This window comes from Heloderma suspectum, chromosome 1 (assembly GCF_057233095.1).
Source record: "Heloderma suspectum isolate Gila_16-S chromosome 1, 16-S_ref, whole genome shotgun sequence".
NCBI classification, from domain to species: domain Eukaryota; kingdom Metazoa; phylum Chordata; class Lepidosauria; order Squamata; family Helodermatidae; genus Heloderma; species Heloderma suspectum.
In genome coordinates, this window is record NC_139458.1 from 147,859,017 (window position 1) to 147,871,526 (window position 12,510).

Below are 12,510 nucleotides of genomic sequence, written 5' to 3' on the forward strand. Positions count from 1 at the left end.
CGGTTTTTTCCCCATTCACAAAAGTTGAAATGCCTCTCTTAAGGCTGAGTTACTGGCAGGAAGAGCTTTAAGCTACAATATGCTTTTCTTTTCTTTTTTACTCCACCCCTTTTGCTTTTAGTCCACCTTCCACTGGAATGAGGCCCCAAGAGCTTCTCTGAAATGGAATTCATCTGTGAGGTTTAAAGAGGTTCTGCACCACTGAAGTATCTGAATCTGGATCCCCCCTGCCCAGTCTTAGTCCAACACTCTAACTGCTGCACCAGCCTTCCCCAACCTGGTGCCCTCCAGATGTGTTGGACTGTCTGCAACTCCCATAATTCCCAGCCAGCATGGGAATGAATGGAGTTGCAGTCCAACACCAGGTTGAGGAAGGGCTGCACTGCACCTCCTCTCAAGGAAAAACCCAAAGAAGAGCAAGATCATGCTACAGTTAAACAACACTAACAGTGCAATACTGGGCATGTCTACTCAGAAGTAAGTTCCATGGAGTTGACTGGGAAGTTGGGAACTTACTCCCAGGTAAGTGTGTACACTGTATAGGATTGCAGCCTTAAAGACACACCCAGTTTTATTTATTTATTTATTTATTTATTTCATTTCATTTCATTTCTATACCGCCCAATAGCTGAAGCTCTCTTATCTCATAATGCCCTCATAACTGTTCCTTGGTAAGAATGTGAAGTTGAGTTCTTAATCATATAAGAGGTAAATGCTTCAAAGAAGCCCCCAGGAATCAATCAGTTATGAAAACAATATCGAGACACTTCGAAGTGTGATGTTTGACACCACTGCAAGTGTGATACTTATGGCTGGCAGAAAGCATGAAAGATGGTGCATGGAAAAGTGTCTGCCCCATGCTTTTCTACTTAATTTTTATCCCATCCTTCCTCCAAGGAGCTTGGGGCAACATACATGGTTCTCCTCCCTACAACCCATTTTGTCTTCACAACAGCCCTGTGAGGCAGAGCCAACTCTGTGTTTGAGGAGGCCTGGCCAAAGTCCCCTTAGCCTCCCCCCACTCCAGCTATTTGGCCTCCTCACAGGTGTGTGTGTGTGGTGGGGACCTGGCAGCTGTCCAGTGGTGGTGACTGCAGTATTAGCCCCACACATCTGGACCCACCACCCACCACCATTTTGATTGAGAGTGGTGCTCCTCAGCATTTAGTTGGGAAGGGATTTTATCCCCCCCACATAGGTGTGTGTGTGTGTGTGTGTGTGTGTATAAAAGATGGATCCAGCTTGGAAAGAAAGAAAAGCAGTTGGACCGTGGCTCACAAATCCCTTAGATACCATGAAGGTGGGTAAGACTGAGAGTGAAGTGGAGTCACTTTCTATCCAGATATGCAAGAGGAAAGGAGGCCAGTAGAAGCAAGACCAGATCAAGGATAATGAGTAGCAGAATAAGAAGCATTGAGGCCTCATCCAGGATTCTATAGACTATCCTGTGGATGCTGGGCAATGGCTCCATCAACAGAGGACTCTATTCATAAGATCAAGGACTCCACATTCATCCATGATGGCATCAGGTCTTTGTGCAGCTCTGCTGGCCACTTTTAGAGTCTTGTGTTTGCTCAGGATGCTTGAATAGGGCTTCTGCTTCAGTGAATTCTGCAAAGTTTTGAATGGCACAAAATTAATTATTACCACCCTTGGACTATGTGCATGTCAAAGGCCTTTTGCTTTTCAAACACAGTCAGAACCTTCCTTTAAAACAAACAAGAAAAAGTATGTTTAATTTATGCTAGGGCTTGCCATATAAACATATGAAGCAAGAATAGATGAAGGTGCCCCTGAGAAAGTGCAGAGTGCATGTTCCCCATACTCTAGACAGACTTTGAACTAGATGTGCCTTTGGTTTCATCCAGCAGAAGTCTTCCTAGCTGCCTAAGCAAGTGAGTCAAACTACATGCAAGAGGGAAGGATAGCAAAAAATAATAATAAAAAGAAAGAATAAAAAAATGTTTCAGTCAACAGCCTATCTGATCTGGGAGAAACCACTTCCCAACCCTAGATCTAGTGGTCAACTTCGAACTATGAACCCCACCCCCCTGAGCGCATGAATTACAATGGAAAGCAAAAAACAACAAAGGTTTTGGGTAAAGTTGATTTCTGATACCAGATATGATGAGGGTCTTTTGCATGTATATATACTGGAAAAAATAGTCTACAGTGTGCTAAAGAACAAGGGTTGACAAGCCTCCCATTTCTTTGCCACTGTCTCAGACAGTGCCTAGTGGTTAGTGTGGTCTTTGCGGGGCATACTTAATTGTTGCTTTCATAGACGTGTGGGTGCTGGTTGTGCTGTTCCATAATGAGGAGAAAGGCACACCAGAGATCAGCCTGCATTGCTCTGATTTATTTTTGATACTGTATATGGTGAGGGAGTATCATGGAACGTATGAATTATGAAGTATAGATGAAAACATCCCTGAACAATAGTGTAATGTGTTTCTTCACTGCTAATTAAAGAGTGACCCTTCACACACACACACACATCAGGGATTAGTCTTGCATATCAGGCAGATCATAGCACCTACAAGCTTTGCACATGCTCAAAGGCAATTATTGATCTTATGACTTCACACATAATGAAAATAGATTTCAGAGCTGCAAGCCACAGAGTAGCACAAGGTTTGGGATGCAACAGGTAGGGAAATAAATATAACAATTTAATCTGGAAACATAACGCACCACTTGCTCTTTCTTGAATTGGGGAAACCATTCATGCCAAAGCATAGAAGGTCGTAGCTGTGCTGGCCTATTCAAACAAAAGTCACTAAGGGTGCGATCCTATGCATGTTTAGATATGAAAAGTCCAAGAGGGCTGTGAATGGATGGGTGAGGTGTATCTGTTGTAGGGATGGGTGAGAAGTTCATAGATATCCTCCCTACATGCATACAGATGTACATGCACTGAGTTTCTCTATGCAAGAGGGGATCCTCTAGGGCCATTTTTTATTGAGGCCATATGCATGGCTGATGGGGATTTCACCATTGAGTACCTTGGTGGCAGGAGGTGGGCTAGCCTGCATGGCCCAGGACCCCTCACATGCTGGATTAATGTATGAAAGGGTCATGTGCACATCCCCTACAAATTAACCCAGTCCAGTTCAGTTTACCCATAACTGGATCATAAGCTGTGATAGTCACAGGATTCATATGGCTCTGCCACTCATAGTAGTGAACTGTTAATTTATCATCAAAAACCATGCTTATTTCTGATTCTCCTCACAGGGAGGCATTAAGGCAGAGCAACAGAGAAAGCAGATTTAATAAAGATGGCTGGAATGGCCCCAATCCAGCACCAATTTCAGAGCTCAATGTTCAATTCTATGGCTTATACTTTGAATAGGGATTTATTTACAAGGATTTCTTTTTGATTCACTTTCAGCCAGAACTTGCCTTGTTTTGTTTCCACCTTCAAACACAAACACATTTTGGGGGCTTGCGATTGCATCTGCAAAATCCATTTGATAGAAAAATGCACACTTACACTTCCATCAGTGGGGGAAAGTAGGTATTTGGGTGTGCATTTTAAAACAATGTGCATCCAAGTGCCCACTTTTCCAGTTCAAACAGAAAAAGGGGCTCACATTCGGGAATGGGAACGAGGCGGACCGAATTTTGAGGTGGAACTCAGCGAACCTCAAGGAGCTCGTGCCTCACTGATTCTTCTATCCCTACTTTTGAACGCATTGAGCAAAAATGAAAATGAGCAAGAAGTCATGAAAAGTGGATGATGTTACGTTGTTCATTTTGTTTTCATATGTTCAGTCACTGCCATGTCAGTCTTAATCATGGTTGTAGTTAAGATGCTCATAATACAGCGTTAATTATAATACTTCAAGACCACTTAAAGCTTTATTGTTTAATTAGGAATCTTCATGAGTCGCTTCATCCCTTTCCATAGAAGGCTAATAACAGGGCTGGCTGTTTCTTTAAATGTTAATATATGCATAAGATTTTTATCAGACATGTGAAGTTCATAGTGCTTGAGAGCAAACCCCACATCAGCAATATTCCTCACTGGGTGAGGCTTCGAAGTTGAATTGGCATTTCCTTGGCCGTTGGAGAATTACCATGAAAAATCTGAATTAAGTTTATCTCAGATAAAAGAGATACAGGTGATGCTTAAAAAAAGAAGCAACACTGAGAGACAATCAGTGGAAAATAATAAAATTTTCTAATATTATAAGGTGACGTTACAAGATATTGTGGAGGTGCCACTTTAACTGAACATCTAAGAATACAACAGCTCATATTTGAACCAGGAAGTATTCAAATTAAAGTTGCAATATTTGCAATGTCTTCTTGTGGCATTTGTAGCCATGAATTTGGTTTTCAAGCCTCATAAGTGGTTTTGGTGCACTAGACTTTCCCAGCTGAATAGTTTTGAGTGCACATTTCTAACGATTTGTGTGTGGGGTGGGGTAGGGTGGGGTGGGGAGTTAATAATGTCATCATTGATGCAAACTTTTTCAGCCATGAGGCTTCACAACCATGTAAGGAGGCCACTTGTGAATCACCAAAAAAGAGGACAAAAGAGGATGGCAATTTGCATAACATTTGCATATGTTAATTTATATATCTAGATGCGAATTTAGAAATAATTATTATAATTTAAATAGAAATACAGTGCATCACACCAGAGTGTGGAAGACTGTGACCAGGCAATCTGTGTGCCTTCCTGTTCAATCTGTTTTTCAGGTACTAACTACTGATGCCCCTTCATGGATCACTGCCTTGTTGTGGCGAAGGGGCTTGCATAACTCAGTGAAGCCATAAGCTATGCTGTGTAGGGCCACCCAAGATGGACAGGTCATGGCAGAGAGTTCTGACAAAATGTGGTCCACTGGAGAAGGAAATGGCAACCCACTCCAGTATTCTTGCCAAGAAAACCCCATGGAACGTATCACAAGGCTAAAAGAGATGATGCTGGAAGATGAGCCCCTCAGGTCGGAAGGTGTCCAATATACTACTGGGGAAGAGCAGAGGGAATTTCCAAGTAGCGCCAGAAAGAGTGAAGCGGCTGGGCCAAAGCCGAAAGGACACTCAGCTGTGGATGTGTCTGGTGGTGAAAAGAAAATCTGATGCTGTAAAGAACAATATTGTTTAGGAACCTGGAATGTCAGATCAATGGATCAAGGTAAGCTGGAGGTGGTCAAACATGAGATGGCAAGACTGAACATCGACATCTTGGGAATCAGCGAACTAAAATGGACAGGCATGGGTGAATTTAATTCAGGTGACCATCATATCTATTTGTGTGGGCAAGAATCCCTTAGAAGAAATGGAGTAGCACTCATAGTCAACAAAAGGGTGGGAAAAGCAGTACTGGGGTACAATCTCAAAAATGACAGAATGATCTCAGTACGAATCCAAGGCAAACCATTCAACATCACAGTAATTCAAGTCTCTGCCCCAACCACTGAGGCCGAAGAAGCTGAGGTTGATCGGTTCTATGAAGACCTACAACACCTTCTAGAACTAACACCAAAAAAAGATGTCCTCTTCATCATAGGGGATTGGAATGCGAAAGTAGGAAGTCAAGAAATCACCGGGACAACAGGCAGGCATGGCCTTGGTGTACAAAATGAAGCAGGACAAAAGCTAATAGAGTTTTGCCAAGAGAACACGCTGATCATAGCAAAGCAAACACTCTTTTCCAACAGCAGAAGAGACGACTCTACACATGGACATCACCAGATGGTCAATATCGAAATCAGATTGATTATGTCCTTTGCAGCCAAAGATGGAGAAGCTCTATACAGTCAGTAAAAACAAGACCTGGAGCTGACTGTGGCTCAGATCATGAGCTTCTTGTTGCAAACTTTCGGCTGAAATTGAAGAACGTAGGGAAAACCACTAAACCATTCAGGTATGACCTAAATCATATCCCTGATGAATATACAGTGGAGGTGAGGAATAGATTTCAGGGATTAGGCCTGATAGACAGAGTGCCTGAGGAACTATGGACAGAGGTCAGTAACATTGTTCAGGAGGCAGCAATGAAATCCATCCCAAAGAAAAAGAAATGCAAGAAAGCCAGGTGGCTGTCTGATGAGGCTTTACAAGTAGCTGAGGAAAGAAGGGAAGCGAAAAGCAAGGGAGAAAGGGGAAGATATATCCAACTGGATGCAGAGTTCCAGAGAATAGCAAGGAAAGACAAGAAGGCCTTCTTAAATGAACAATGCAAAGAAATCGAGGAAAACAACAGAATGGGAAAGACTAGAGATCTCTTCAAGAAAATCGGAGATCTCAAGGGAACGTTTTGTGCAAAGATGGGCATGATAAAGGACAAAGAAGGCAGGGACCTAACAGAAACAGATGAGATTAAGAAGAGGTGGAAAGAATACACAGAAGAACTATACAGGAAAGATCTGAATGTCCCTGATAGCCATGAGAGTGCGGTCACTGAACTTGAGCCGGACATCCTCGAGAGTGAAGTCAAGTGGCCTTAGGAAGCATTAGTAACAACAAAGCTAGCGGAGATGACAGTATTCCAGCTGAGCTATTTAAAATCCTAAAAGATGATGCTGTGAAAGTGCTGCACTCAATATGCCAATAAATTTGGAACACTCAACAGTGGCCACAAGACTGGAAAAGGTCAGTTTACATTCCAATTCCAAAGAAGGGCAACGCCAAAGAGTGTTCAAACTACCGCACAATTGCGCTCGAGTCATTTCACAGGCCAGCAAGGTGATGCTCAAAATCCTACAAGCTAGGCTTCAGCAGTATGCGAACCGAGAAGTACCGGAAGTACAAGCTGGGTTTTGAAGAGGCAGAGGAACTAGAGATCAAATCGCCAACATTCGCTGGATCATGGAGAAAGCAAGAGAATTCCAGAAAAATGTCTATTTCTGCTTCATTGACTACGCTAAAGCCTTTGATTGTGTGGATCACAACAAACTGTGGCAAATTCTTAAAGTGATGGGAGTACCAGACCACCTTACCTGTCTCCTGAGAAACCTGTACGAGGGTCAAGAAGCAACAGTAAGAACCGGACATGGAACAACTGATTGGTTCAAAATTGGGAAAGGAGTACAACAAGGCTGCATATTGTCACCCTGCTTATTTAACTTATATGCAGAGTACATCATGAGAAACGCCGGGTTGGATGAATCACAGGTCAGAATTAAGATTGCCGGGAGAATTATCAACAACCTCTGATATGCAGACGATACCACCCTGATGGCAGAAAGCGAAGAGGATCTGAAGAGCCTCTTGTTGAGGGTGAAAGAGGAGAGTGCAAAAGCTGGTTTGAAACTCAACATGAAAAAAACTAAGATCATGGCATCTGGCCCAATCATTTCCTGGCATATAGAAGGGGAAGAAATGGAAGCTGTGACAGATTTTATGTTCTTGGGCTCCAAGATCACCGCAGACGGTGACTGTAGCCATGAAATTAAAAGACGCTTGCTCCTTGGGAGGAAAGCTATGGCAAACCTAGACAGCATAGTAAGAAGCAGAGACATCACCTTGCCAACAAAGGTCCATCTAATCAAAGCTATGGTTTTCCCAGTAGTAATGTATGGCTGTGAGAGTTGGACTATAAGGAAGGCTGAGCGCCGAAGAATGGATGCTTTCCAACTGTGGTGCTGGAGAAGACTCTTACGAGTCCCCTGGACTGCAAGGAGGTCAAATCAGTCAATTCTAAAGGAAATCAACCCTGAGTGCTGATTGGAAGGACAGATACTGAAGCTGAAGCTCAAATATTTTGGCCACCTAATGCGAAGAGAAAACTCTCTGGAAAAGACCCTGATGCTGACTGAAGGCAAAAGGAGAAGGGGACGGCAGAGGATGAGATGGCTAGATAGCATCACCGATGCAGGCCTGGTGTGCTATGGTCCATGGGGTCATGAAGGGTTGGACACGACTGAACGACTGAACAACAAACTACTGATGGGCAACAATTCTTATAGTTCATTATCTTTAATTAAACTAGAATTGAACAGGACAGCTCATTAAAGGAGGATGACCTCAAACAGGGGACAGTCCTGTTGTAGCCCTTCAAACAGAGGACTGCCCTCTGTAAAGGAGGACATGTGGCCACCCTACAACTATGGGAACAACTACAACTGGCATACTACAACTAGTGTACTAAGGCACAGAGTGAAAATAAAGCTAGCTTTGACATCCCTCCCCTCAGAGTGAAGGACCTCTTAAATGTGTCTTGCCTAAAACCATTTGTTTTATGTTAAAACAAAAATAAAGATAGCCATGCTGGTCCATGAGAAAAAAAAATCCAAAATCCACAATTGGGCAATACCTTTAATAGAACCAACCAAACTTCCACAAAAAATATGCAAGCTTTCAAATAGAAGAGTTGGACTGAAGCACTGGGCAGAAAACAACAGAATGAAATTTAAGGATAAATGCCAATATCTGCATCTAGGAAAAAGAAACCAAATGCACAGCTACAAGATGGGGGATACTTGGCTCAACAATACTACAAGTGAGAAGGATTTTGGAATTGTTGTAGATCACAAGCTGAATATGAGCCAGCAATCTGATGTGGCTGCCAAAAAGGCAAATGCTATTTTGGGCTGCATTAATAGAAATATAGCTTCCAAATCCCGGGAAGTACTAGTTCCCCTCTACTCAGCACTGGTTAGGCTCATCTGGAGTACTGTGTCCAGTTCTGGGCACCACACTTTAAGAAGGATGCAGACAAACTGGAGAGGGTTCAGAGGAGGGCAATGAAGATGATCAGGGGACTGAAACAAAGCCCTATGAGGAGAGACTGAAAGAACTGGGCATGCCTCGCCTTGGGAAGAGAAGACTGAGGGGAGATATGATAGTGCTCTTCAAGTACTTGAAAGCTTGTCACAGAGAGGAAGGCCGGGATCTCTTCTTGATCATCCCAGAGTGCAGGACAGAGAATCATGGGCTCAAGTTACAGGAAGCCAGATTCCAGCTGAGCATCAGGAAAAACTTCGTGACTGTTAGAGCAATACGACAATGGAACCAATTACCTAGGGAGGCGGTGGGCTCTCCCACACTGGAGGCATTCGAGATGAATCTGGACAGCCACTTGTCAGGGATGTTTTGACTTGGATTCCTGCATTGAGCAGGGGGTTGGACTCGATGGTCTTATGGGCCCCTTCCAACTCTACTACTCTATGGTTCTATGGTTCTATAGAGTTCTGGAGAACTCAAAAACTTGCCCCTTTTTGTGGAATTTGGTTGCCCCTAATAAAGGTATTGCCCAACTATGGAATTTGTTTTATATTGTTGCCTTTGAAATGGCCTGCCAGATCATATTTCTCAGGACTCTAGCTTTATAAATACTTGGAGACCAGGTCTCACCAACTGTGGGACACAAAATGAAGGTTCAGCTCACAAAACCAACCTAGGCTTAGCTGAGGGAGGAATATGTGAAGTACAGTATTATCAACGCATTTGTATAATCTTCTAAAGGAGAGCCATCTCAAAGTCCTAGCTAGCATCTTTTTCAAGTTATTCTATTCTACAGTGATCTATGTTTTTTTCAGTATAATTTCCATCTTCTGTAGACTGGTCCTGTTTCCAGGGCAAAAGATCATATTTGCCAGGAAGGTTTAGCTGGCTGACCTAGGTCACTTCCATGAAACAGAGCGCCAGCAGTCAGCCACCAAGCACAAAGCAGCTTTACTGCAGAAAGGGACAGTAAAAAGCTCAGTGTGCTTTGAGCTGAATCCAGATCATCAGAGGAAAATTCTACAAAATCAACAGCAACATTAGAGTCCCTAAACTACAAAATCTTTTTGAACAACCACATGTGACAACACCTTGATATATCAAAAGCCCCTGGGATACAGCTCAAAACACGATGAGTTCTTTACTAGTGTTGTGCCAAAAATTTCTCCCACTTTTTTTTTTAACCATTCTCATTCAATTTGATAGAAGAGAATTTGCTTTAGACAAGAAATTCAAAGGAGAAGACATCTGGGGGAAATTCTCATGGGTTGGGTTTGGGGTTCTTGTGCTTATCTTACTTGTGAGGTGGCTGAGGAGTATGCATGAGTGTCCTGTCTGTCATTGTACAGTAAGCTCCATGGCGGCCTGTGGCCTGCTTGGCTTCCCATGCTTCAGTTAAAGCCATCATGTGGAAGACATCATGAGGCAATTCCTCCCATGGGGCTTTTTCAGTTCAGGAAGTGCAGGTGGCCTGGGAGGCTGCAGAGCAATGGAAAGATATGTAATAGAGAGAGAAAATCCACACTGAACCCTCGGCCACCTCGCAGTGATTAGTCAAGCTCAAAAATACCACCAAAAGAAATTCAACATTCTGCCTCAGAAAAGTGGGAACCTCAAGACAGTTGGTGCTGTTACCACCTACAGAAGCAGTGCAACAAACCAAAAACCCTTAGGATAAAAGAAAGGCCCTCTGCTACACCCCCTGCCAATAGTGAGCCCTCTCTGTGAGAAACTCTTGGAGAATTTCTCCTCCCCCAGGAGAAATTTGGTGAAAATTGTCCCCCCCCCCAATTTCTCTGCCCACAAATAGGCTAGAGAATTTTGAGAGGCCATTTGTGCACAGCTCTATTCTTTACCATCACTTACTTTCTACAATAAATCTGCTTTGAGCTTAGGATTGCCAACCAACCACATGAAAACGCAACTCCATCAGATCCCGTCTGCATGGTAGACAGAAAAGGAAGGGACAAGTTGGTTTCTCCCCCACTCACACTACCCTCAAGTTTCTTTTTAAAGGTGAAGATATTAGGTCATGGGTGTTGAACCTCAGGCCAATGTGATACTGGACTGAGACCCCAGGCCTGCCTGGGGTCCCAGTCTACTCCTCTGGGGTCTCCTGATGGTTATGCCCCATTCCCCTGGTCACACCCCTTCCCCTTGAGCACTGATTGATTGATGGTTTCCTAGCTTTTGTGTCCCCCACCCCACCCCCAAGAGGTTGGAATGCCTCTCCTATGGCTTAATTACTGGCAGGAAGGACTTTAAGCTAAAATATGCTGGTATTTTGGGGGAGATTTTGGCCATTTGTGTGTGTGTGGGGGGGATTTTGGCTTCTTCCACCACTGGAATGCAGCCCCAGAAATATCTCCAAAACTGAATTTGGCCCTTAAGCTGAAAAATCTTCAACAGCCCTGTCTTTAGTGAACAGGCAGCTTTTGTATTAGGCTCCCGCCCACCCACTGCATACTTCCAATACCCATTCAAATTGCTGCTACCCCTGGACCCAGCCCTAAAATAACTAAGTTCTAGGCCCTGGCACCATCCTTGGATCCACTCTGAACTTCACCTCTAGAACCAGAGGGATCCCCACTCAGGCCTACCCAAGTACCAAAATCTTGAATTTCAAGACTTGGCAACCCTATTTGCACCAACTAAGACTTGATTTTTCTGCTTAGTGTAGTTTGAGTGTGATGTGTTTGTTGGGCTACAGATCATTTTCATAGCCAGTATAATAAGACACAGTCTTGGTGCTTAATTTCAGGGGGATTATTAATGGCAAGGACCAGAATTTGTGTTGCGGCTGGAGCTGAAGTCTCTCATATAATGCATCACCTGCCTGGTTTATTGTCCTATACCTCTGGACTGGTTGTATGGTGTCTTATGTTATAAAGTACAGTCCTCTATTTGAAGGGCCATCAGAGGATAGTCCTCTATTTGAAGGGGCCTCAGTGGGCAGTCCTCTATGAAGGTGTCCTCTGTTTGAAGGGCTGTCCAGTCCAAATCCATTTTAAAGATAAAGAACTGCACAAAGGGGCCTTGAACTTGCCCATCAGCAGTTAGCACCTGGACAGCAGACTGAGCAGGTTCACAGGTCACCTGATCACAGTCTTCCCCACTATGGTGAGAAGTATTGTATTTCTATTTAAATTAGATTAAATATTTCTAAATGGTCATCTCTACATGTAAATTAGCATATGCGTTTTTATGCAAATCTGTGCCCGCTTTTTTGATAATGCCTTTCCACTTTTTGGCCATGCATAAGTGGTTCAGCGTAGCTGGCTGGGGCAGAGATAATTTCTGGAAAAAAATGCACAGAGTGTATTCTGCTCACCACTTGGATGTTTACATTGCAAGGTCAAACCCTTAATGATCGCAAACAGTGTACATACTGCTAGAGAAAGGGACCAGAGAGAAGAGACATTCCTAGATATGACTGTGGCTTTCTCTAGAAATGACATCCGTTTTCAAAGTGCAATCTCATTTTGGAAATTTCAAATTACAAGCTGCTGGTTCTGTTCCATGTGCAATAAAATAGGATCAAAATTTACATTGACCCAGTTTAAAACAACGACAATGGGGTGTGGAGTAGGGATGTACGAATCCCTTACCTTGCTCTGCTGAGGGGCATCCGCGGTGGGGGGGAGGCGCTCCGTCCCTCCCCCTGGAATCCTCGATGGGGGGGAGGCGCTCTGTCCCTCCCCCAGAATCCTGCCCAGCTGGCTCCGCTCTGCGGCCAAGCCGCGGAGCTGCCAGCCGGCTCTGGCCACCCGCAGCCGGACATCCGGCCACTGGGCAGCTCTGCAGGGACGCAAATGGCAGCTGTTGTAG